At 33.5% G+C, this 10065-nt stretch overlaps 1 long non-coding RNA gene across 1 annotated transcript in view; it reads right to left on the bottom strand.

Moving 5' to 3' along the window:
* Positions 1-5108: 5108 nt before the first annotated feature.
* LOC144224708 (uncharacterized) overlaps positions 5109-10065 on the bottom strand; it is a 22227-nt gene continuing 17270 nt past the window's right edge. The window contains exon 3 of the long non-coding RNA XR_013333124.1: positions 5109-5176. This is a non-coding gene — a long non-coding RNA (uncharacterized LOC144224708). The remainder of the gene's footprint in view (positions 5177-10065) is intronic.

The raw sequence follows: 10065 nt of genomic DNA, 5'->3' as shown, positions 1-10065 counted from the left end.
TTGCCAGACACCATGGGAATTATCAGTTAGATAGAAGTCCACTGTTTTAAAATTAGATTGCACTATACTTCTTTTGGGGCGCCTGGGTGGCTCAGTCGGTTAAGCGTCCGACTTGGCTCAGGTCATGATGTCATGTGCGTTCAGCCTCATGTCTGGTTCTGTGCTGACAGCAGGAGCACAGAGCTTGGAGCCGGTAGCCTGCTTCAGATTCTGTGTCTCTCTCCCTTTCTGCCCCTCCCCCACTCACGCTCTGTCTTTGCCTCTCTCTCAAAACTAAATAAACATTAAAATACTTTTTTTTTTAAGTTTAGATTGCACTATACTTCTTTCAGTGACATCTGTTTGGAAGCTCGGTTTTTAGAGGTCTTTATGTAAAAGTCAGGAAAAGTACAAAAATCAATTTAGAACAGGAAATGAGACTGGTGCTGTCAAATTACCATCTAGTATTTTGGAAGGTGAATAGTATTTAATGATGCAATAGCCAATATGCTGAATAAAAGAAAATACTGGCTACCGTTACTGATTCTGGGTAATAACAAACCTATTTAAGAATTAAATAATCATATTTCTCTTTTAATTTGAGGAGGTCACTTTTTTCAAATTACCATTAAGTTGTCAAGACATAAATACTTTCATATAACACACTACTTAATAAACGGAGCTGTTAGGCATTCCTTTGATATACATGTGCTGAAACAAAAGAATGGTCACTAAGGGCATTCTGAACTGTGAAATTCTGATTTAGATGACGAGTCAAAAAAGATACCTAAAGTTAAGTAAAGTTTCTAACGCTGCACATCTTGAAAAAGACTGATTGAAGGTTGAGACTCAAGCATTTTCACTCCTGAGCCTTGGTTATCATACTGTAAAATATGTAAAACAGTATAAATATGTAAATTATACACACAAAATCTTATGAATTTATAATTGGAGACTCTAGTATATCCTGAAAAATAATAATAATTAAAGTTTAATACTATGGATCTATTTATAAATTCATGGTCTGCAAACATTCTATAACTGTGGCAACGTAAAAGACAGTAACATCTTTGTATATATTGGTTAGAAGTCATACCTGGTGACAAGATGACACTTCCAGCAAATTTCACTTTTTGGTCTTTTGTTTTCCCACTGAGATAATTCCAAGTTATGTATCTTCATTTCAGAGGGGAAGTTTTTCATACATTTGAGATATCTTGACAAAAAATACTGATAAATTATACTTCATTAAAATTAGAAACTTTTGGGGCACCTGGGTGGCTCTGTCCTTTAAGCTTCTAACTCTCAGTTTTGGCTCAGGTCATGATCTCATGGTTTTGTAAGGTCAGCCCCACGTCAGGCTCTGCACTAACAGTCCCTCTCTCTCTCCCACTCCCCTGCTCAGCCTGCCTCTGTCCCTCTCAAAATAAATAAATAAACTTAAAAAAATGTTAAGTAAAAAAACTGAAAACTTTAATCTCAAAAGACCTTGTTAAATAAGTGAAAAATCAAGCTGCTATATATATAATATATACACATATTCAAAATATATAAACTTATTTATATATTCCATATATGTAAAATCATATATGAAATCAAACCACCACATTATATTTAATATAACATATAATATATACAATTTGTATACATATAACATATATATATTCAATATATGAATAAAACAGTAATAATTGGTCACAAAAATTTTAACATTTTACTAAAGGAGATATACTGATTGCAAATATTCATGAAGAGGTGGTCAACATCATTAGTTACTATGCAAATTTCAATTAAGACTCCAATGTCATATCTCTAAACACTATCAGAATAGCTAAAATCAACAAAATATCAAATGTTGATCAAAGTGTGTTCTAATTGATACTCATATGTCTAATTGATACTCCTATGGGAGTTTGAAATAGAATATCTACTTTGAAAGATTATTTGTCAGTTTCTTATAAAATAAACATATATTTACCCTATTACCCCCTAATCTTATATCTAATTTTTTACCCAAGAGACCTGAAAATTTGTATCCACAAAAAAACCTATATATGTATAATAGCTGTTTTCATAATCACCATTATCTGCAAAAAGTTAAATGTTCCTCAACTGACTAATGCGTAAACAAAATTTTATGTATCCATACAGTAGGATTTACTTGACAGTAACAGACACTAAATTAGTAATAATATGCAGACATGGACGGGTCTCAAAAATAGTAAAATAATTCAGCATAAAAGGGTATTTTAGATTCCATTCATGTGTCATTCTGGAAAACATCATTTTGGAAACGACAAAACTATCAGGAAAGACTCTGGATCAATGGCTCACAGGCTTTGGTTCAGAGGGAAGGATTGGGTAAAACGGCTCAAGGGAACATTTGTGATGATGAGGTGGTTGTTATATAAATGCATACATTTGTCAAACTTGTTGTAATTTCAGTTTCAATTAAACTTAGATTTTATTGTACTTGAGATATATTTCTCCATTCTAACTTTCTTAAAATCTATTCGCTTTAAAACATTATGTCATATCCAAACACAATTAAATATGTGGTCATTTTTTCCCAGCTTTTCAGACGATGACTCAAACATGCTCTCTTATAATTCATTGTTTAAGGATTGCTCATATCCTTTTAAGAAACTTAAGATATAAACCAGATAGCTGGCTTTTTATATTATCATATTTGTAACATATAAATGTTTAGTATATACATATTTATATTACACAGAATCCAATGCAAAACCAATTTAATTTTAAGCTAAAATCTGATAAATAATCTACACTTGATGCCCTTCCAAGCACATTTAGATGTGGCAATAGCTCTCCTAAGGCTCTTCCCACTCTGTATTCTCTCCTGGAGCAACACACACTTGGCCGAAGATGAAAAATGTCATCAAGTCTGCCAGCTGTTGAGGTTTTATTTTTTCTTTCAGCTTAATACAGTTAATCAGCTGCCAAATTTAAAATATCACTTTCTCTACTTTTCTTATACTCTAATCTGTCCCCACCTTCTTCTTGCAATTAGTGTTTAGCTGCACATAATTTTAAGTGTAATTCCCATGAAGTTTCTAGCACACATCTGGTACGTAATATGGGCTCAAAATTTGTAGCCATAATAATGACAACTTTTACTATTATTTTATCTTCATAGGAGATTCTTATTTTATGTGATTAAAATGTAGTTATTTTTAAAATTATAATTCCAATATAGTTAACATACAGTGTGACATTTGTTTTAGGTGCACAATTTTGTGATTCAATAATTCTATACATTACTGAGTGTTCATCATGATATGTGTACTCTTTTATTTTTATGTGTACTCTTACTCCCCATCACCTACTAGACCCATCCCTGCACCCATTTCCCCTTTGTAATCATCAGTTGGTTCTTTATAGTTCTCTATAGTTAAGAGTCCATTTTTTGGTTTGTCTTTCTTTTTTTTTTTTCTTTGCTTGTTTTGTTCTTAACAGGTAGTTGTTTTACTTTTCTTTGTAGTAGAAATTGATTTTGCAATCTGTTAGGTTTTATAGGCAACAAATCCTCAGAGTATATTTTATTTCTAGGTATGGTCTAAAGTGTGTTCCACTAGTTCCTGTTTTGAGGACTTTTAAAAAATTAGATATATGGAGGCGCCTGGGTGGCTTAGTCGGTTAAGCATCCGACTTTCGCTTGGGTGATGACCTCGCGGTTCGTGGGTTCGAGCCCCGCGTCGGGCTTTGTGCTGACTGCCAGCTCAGAGCCTGGAGCCTATTTCAGAGTCTGTATCTCCCTCTCTCTCTGACCCTCCCCTGCTCACGCTGTCTCTCTCTCTCTCTCTCTCCCTCTCTCCTAGAAATAAATAAAAATATTTAAAAAAATAAAAATAAAAAAATAGATATATAACGTCAGCCTTCAAAGGTAAATGTATTAAAAGCTCATTCTGGGGCGCCTGGGTGGCTTAGTCGGTTAAGCGTCCGACTTTCGCTTAGGTCATGATCTCGCGGTTTGTGGGTTCGAGTCCCGCGTCGGGCTCTGTGCTGACTGCCAGCTCAGAGCCTGGAGCCTGTTTCAGTCTGTGACTCCCTCTCTCTCTGACCCTCTCCTGCTCATGCTGTCTCTCTCTCTCTCCTAGAAATAAATAAAACTTTAAAAAAACTTAAAAAAAAAAGCTCATTCTATGACGGACATTATGCTAGGTGTTTGAAATTCAATAATGTACAAAATCATTGCACTTATGGAGACACTATGTATGTAGCAAATGGTATAAAATTTCTGATTTTATTTAGGAAAAATATTGTTTTTGCTTAAGTAAAATAATATATTGGTTCGCATAAAGAATCATCAATAGGGAAAAATAGTCTTTTTGGTAAAAGTTCAAGAATTTAAATGGAAGTAATATTGAAAAAAATGTTACATTTAGGTTTTAGGTTTAATTTTTACTATATCAAATGGAGCCCTGTTAGTATTATGATGCTTCAGAAAAATTTTATGAAGTATATATAAACTTTAGGAAATGCAATTTTTCTTTTCTAATTCTTGGATACTTTAAAAATATGTATGTTTTTTTCTTTACCCAGGAATTCTATATAGGAATATGATTCTTTTTCTTTCAGTTCAATTTTAAAACCAGTAAGTGTATATTTTTTTATCATTAATTCTGAAGTTCTTTTTTGGTGGTATATTTATTTGTTTGTACTGTTTATAACTACCAAGACTATCTGTAGGTTTTTTTTTAATCTGTCTGCCATTTAAACATCAGGGGCAATGCACAGGGCCCATTGGTGAAGTGCCCACAGATAAACTGGCTATAAAGAAAAGAATTTATCAACTGAACAGAAAAGTACAAAAATTATCAAGAGACCTGGTGTTCTTAATACTATCAAAAATTATCTTCTGAACATCAAAAATCCTAGGTGGGAGAGTTTGGTCCTCACAAGAGGTCTTGAAAGAAAAGGCATTTCTGGCTTAAATGAACACTTCTGAAAGGAACTGCTGGTATTTCATTGCCTGGAGAGTGCTGTGTTTGACTAAAGGCTAGGATATAGGGTAGTAAGAGAGATTCTTGCCAGTACCACCACAGACCACCACCTAGGAAATCACTGCTTCAAATACCGTTACTGGGACTGTTGGTACTTACACTCTTCAGTTTCCTGGTTACAAGGGGAACTAGTCATGAGGAAGCAGTAGAAAGTTCTTGTTCACTTAGGGAATCTGGGAACCAAAAAGAAGAATAAGCATAATGGTGATTTCCAATGGAAAAATAAATGATGGAGGAGATGGATAATCTAAAATCAAACAGACAATTAAACTATTACTTAAATTTCAGTATTAAACAGAAAATGACCTTTGAGAAATGTGAAAATTATTTTTAAAATACAAATCCAACAGACAAATTGAAGACCTGTAACTTTTAATTAAATCCTCCAAACTTAAAGAGAAATAATAAGCAACAAAAATATAACAAAGTACTGTTTTTAAATATATTAGTAAAATTATATGAGAAGTACTAGTAAAATGCAATGAATAAAAATAAGGGTACTAGAAAACAAAAATAATATAATAAAGAAGTTTATTTTTTACTTTAAAAGGTAAAAAAAGGTCAGCCAACATCTTGTGTTTTTTACTTTTATTTTCCACTGGTGTTTTGCCTTAATTTTTCCCCCAATTTAATTGATAAATGGTTTACATATGTCAATATGTAAATTTAAGGCATACAGGGATGCCTGGATGGCTCAGTCAGTTAACTGCCTAACTCTTGACTTTGGCTCAGGTCATGATTTCACAAATCGAGCCCGGAGTCAGGCTCTGGGCTGACAGTGCAGAGCCTCCTTGGGATTTGCTCACTCCCTCTCTCTCAGCTCTTCCCCTACTCATGCTTTCTTGTCTCTCTCAAAATAAGTAAATAAATAAATAGATTAATTAATTAATTAGTTAACTTAAAGTACACAGCGTGATGGTTTGATGTTCTTGATTAAACCAAAATAGAATAAAGCATACGTCTTTGACAATGAGAGAAGAGAAATAACGATAGATGTAAAAAAGATTGAAGTGATCAACTGAGATTACTGATTGAAATTTTATTGATATATAAAGTGATGATTAATCCCAATGTATAAAATTATGAAAATTGTCCAGATTTTAAAGTGAGACACAGGTTCAAGTATTTTCACAGGTAATTTCCATTAAACTTTTTTTTTAAATGTTTTATTTATTTCTGAGAGAGAGAGAGACAGCATGAGCAGGGGAGGGTCAAAGAGAGAGGGAGACACAGAATCCGAAACAGGCTCCAGGCTCTGAGCTGTCAGCACAGAGTCCGACATGGGGCTGGGGCCCACGAATCGTGAGATCACGACCTGAGCCGAAGTTGGATGTTTAACCGACTGAGCCACCCAGGCTCCCCCCATTTAACCTTTAAAGAACAAGTAATTCAGGGTGCCTGGGTGACTCAGTCGGTTAAGCTCAGACTTTGGCTCAAATCCCCCCCCATCGGGCTTTGAGCTGTCCTGAGCCCAGCATTGGGTTCTGTGCTGACAGCTCAGAGGGCTGGAGCCTGCTATGTTCTGCGTCTCCCATCTCTTTTGGCGCCTCCCCTACTCATACGCACTCTCTCTTTCTTTCTCTCTCTCTCTGTCTCTCTCTCAAACATAAACATTCAAAAATAATAATAAAAAATAAAAAACAAGTAATTTAACTGTATGTAAATAATTCCTTGCCTTGAAATGGTGATAATAGTAATAGTAACAGCAATAATAGGTTTGAAATTTTCATAGTTCACTTATAAAGTCAGCATTTATCATAGGAGTAAACTATTGGCAAAAGGAGACAGAGATATTTGAGTGGAATAACATAAAAAATCCACAAATTTGTCATAGTTATTTATGGCATTTGAAGAGATGAATAAATTGTTATTTCACAAGCCAAATGAAAATAGAATTTGACACTTATAGCCCATCACAAACCATAAAAATATAAAATTTCAGTGAATTTCAAGTTTTGATTTTATTAAATTTTAATCTTCTTATCTGCTTAGATCTGGTGAAATACTTTTCCCAAGCAGGAAATAGCAACTATATAGAAAAAGAATAGACTACTAAAAATTAAAACTTACAGATTTAAAAGCACAGTCAACGGAAAAAAGGATACTAAGAAAATAGTTTCCATTCCTATGAAAGATAAATGAGTTTACATGTTTCCATAATAAGAGAGAGAAATAAAATCTGTTTGGCATTATTGTGAGCGTTTATGTTACCTAAAGTGAAATGTATCATTGTCAGTTATACTCGAAATACAGGCCAGAGGTATAAGCAATGTACTATAAAGAGAAATAAAACAAGTAAATTGAGGGAAAGTAAATTAAGGGGAAAAAGATGTACAGAAATAATTATTTCTGAAAAAATATTTATTGATGCTTTTGGTATGTGAGCTACTGTTACAGACATTATTTTATAGCAATGAATGAAAGAGAAAAAAAATAAAATTCCTGTCTTCACGAGTTTATTATACTTTACTGAGTGAAGATATTCACCTGAAAATTGACTGCTCTGTTACCTCATGCCATTTTAGGACATCATAGTACCTATGAGGTGCTGTAATATAATCATAATTCACATATTTTTAAATAACATACTGTGCTTCATATAATATTGAATTTTACCTTGTTTCTTTTTTCTTAGAAATTATAATCATAACATACAAGGCCCCAAGACTCCTACATAATTGTCCTTATTATGAAAAAAATTTTTACCTTTCGCCCATGTAGATTTCAATGGACACATCGCCCTTCCCAACACGTACAGATATTCCACAGACATAGCAAAACATATCAAAATATTATTTTTAGCACTTTCCTGAATCAAAATCAATGTGCAGAATTGTATTTTCAATAAAAATGAAAACTTAGTTTATACTTTAATAATTTTCTAAGTAATCTCTATGCCTAATGTGAGGCTCGAACTCACAACCTCCAAGATCAAGAGTCATATGCACCACTGACTGAGCCAGCCAGGTACCCCACTTTATATTTTAAAGATATAGTAGAGGATGCTCAAAAAACACTTGAATATGCTCTTTTTTCCAATGTGCTAAAATCACTAATTTCCAGGGGGTGAAAGTAACGTTTTATACAAAAGAAAAATGCATGTTCCTTAGAAAAAACATTTAATCTAATCCTTTGCCCTACTATCCACTTTGAAATTGAAAAGTATACATTTTTTTAAATTAAATACTTAGCATAATTGGTTATTTTAAAAACTAATTTATAATTGAAGCTTACGTATTTTAAGCATCAGCTTCTCAGAATCAGCCAGTTTTAAAACCATGGTATGCCCCAGGCACTTTTACACGGTGACCTTTATTTTTCATTAAATGTGCTGTATAAAATTGAATTTTGATGTAGTCTAGTCCCTGACTTAGTCTAACCCTTAGTGACTTATAAAATCAAGCAATTAACACAGTCTTTTAAAAAATCATTTTACTTCAGATTATCACAGTGCATTTTCCCCACACCTTTGTGCCTGATTTGACCCACGGTGACAGCCCCTACGATTGATTGTTTCATGGGATACTTAGAGCTCATCATACCATGTGAACCCACGTGGACATGGCATTTATCTCCCTTTTAACAAGCCGTGTCAAAGTAAGGAGACCTAATTTCACACATTAGAGGAAAAGAGACAGAAGTACTAATCAGAGATGAGGAAAAACACGTGTGAAATGATTACGGCTGGGCTGGGTGAGCCTTTCTTCCAATAACCAGCCTATATACTCTAGAAAAAAGATGATTAAAAATAAACAAACAAACATAGAAAGAATAGCCTTTCTTTCCTTCTTTTCTGGAAAAGAAAATCAGTAATTATTAATATGGAGTATTTACCAATTTGCCACAAAAAATATCGCAGGAAATGATTTGATTTAATGTTCATGGAGGGTGTCAAGTTATTTCTCAAATAAGAGATAAAGATGTTAAAATAGCAGACATGACAGTGGCACAAAGAAGCTGTAGTCATGTGCAGTTCTCTCATTTCATTATAATTTAATTAGAGCAATTTGTTAAGTTCTATGTATCATCGTCAGAGAGAAAAATAGATTAAAATGGTCAAGTTGTTAGAAAATAAGAACATGAGAAAGTCTGGAGGGAAATAAGCCGGGCCCATGTAGAAAATTAAAAGAAAAACTAAACTTACATTTTTAAACAAGCATAAGGCATGTTTCTTATTCTAAATGCTCACCTATGCACAACTAGACTCACTTACAGACTCACCAAGGGTCACCCATCTATAGTATGCATCTGACTGAGCCAACCGTGTGTCCCAATACTTGATGTGATATTAATATAGCTACATGTCATTGTCTCGATTTTAACTCTTAATCTGCCTATGTTTGAAATGAATTTCTTATAGACAATGTATAGTTGGTAATTTTGGTTTATGTTTTTTTTTTTAATGTTTTATTTATTTCTAGGAGAGAGAGAGAGAGACAGCGTGAGCAGGGAAGGGTCAGAGAGAGAGGGAGTCACAGACTGAAACAGGCTCCAGGCTCTGAGCTGGCAGTCAGCACAGAGCCCGACGCGGGGCTCGAACCCACGAACCGCGAGATCATGACCTAAGCGAAAGTCGGACGCCTAACCGACTACGCCACCCAGGAGCCCCTGGTTTATATGTTTTTAGTCCATTCTGAAAATCTTCATCTTAAATGGTATGTTTAAGTTATTTACATAATTTATATATAATGCATTTACTGATATGTTTGGGTTTAATTCACTGTTTTACTATTTGTATTCTTGTGCCCTCTTCTTTTTTCATTTTGCTTTCCTTTTCCTACCTTATTTCAGGTTATTTTAAAAATATTGGTATTAAATTATCCTTGTGTTTTTGATTATATCCACTTGGAGAAGATTTTATTAATGGTATTCTAGAGATTACAAAATACATAGTTAACTCCTCACAGTCTACCTAAAATTAATATCTTACTTAAATATCTAATTTAAATAAATTAAATAGAATGTAAACAAATTACCACAACATAAATCCTATTATTCTTTCTTCTTACTCCTTCAGATTGTAATTGTCAAATACATATATATACATATATAATTATATATT

This window comes from Crocuta crocuta, unplaced genomic scaffold (assembly GCF_008692635.1).
Source record: "Crocuta crocuta isolate KB4526 unplaced genomic scaffold, BGI_CrCroc_1.0 scaffold222, whole genome shotgun sequence".
Classification (NCBI taxonomy): Eukaryota; Metazoa; Chordata; class Mammalia; order Carnivora; family Hyaenidae; genus Crocuta; species Crocuta crocuta.
The sequence above is the reverse complement of the archived record's forward strand: the minus strand, read 5'-3'. Positions and strand labels throughout refer to the sequence as shown.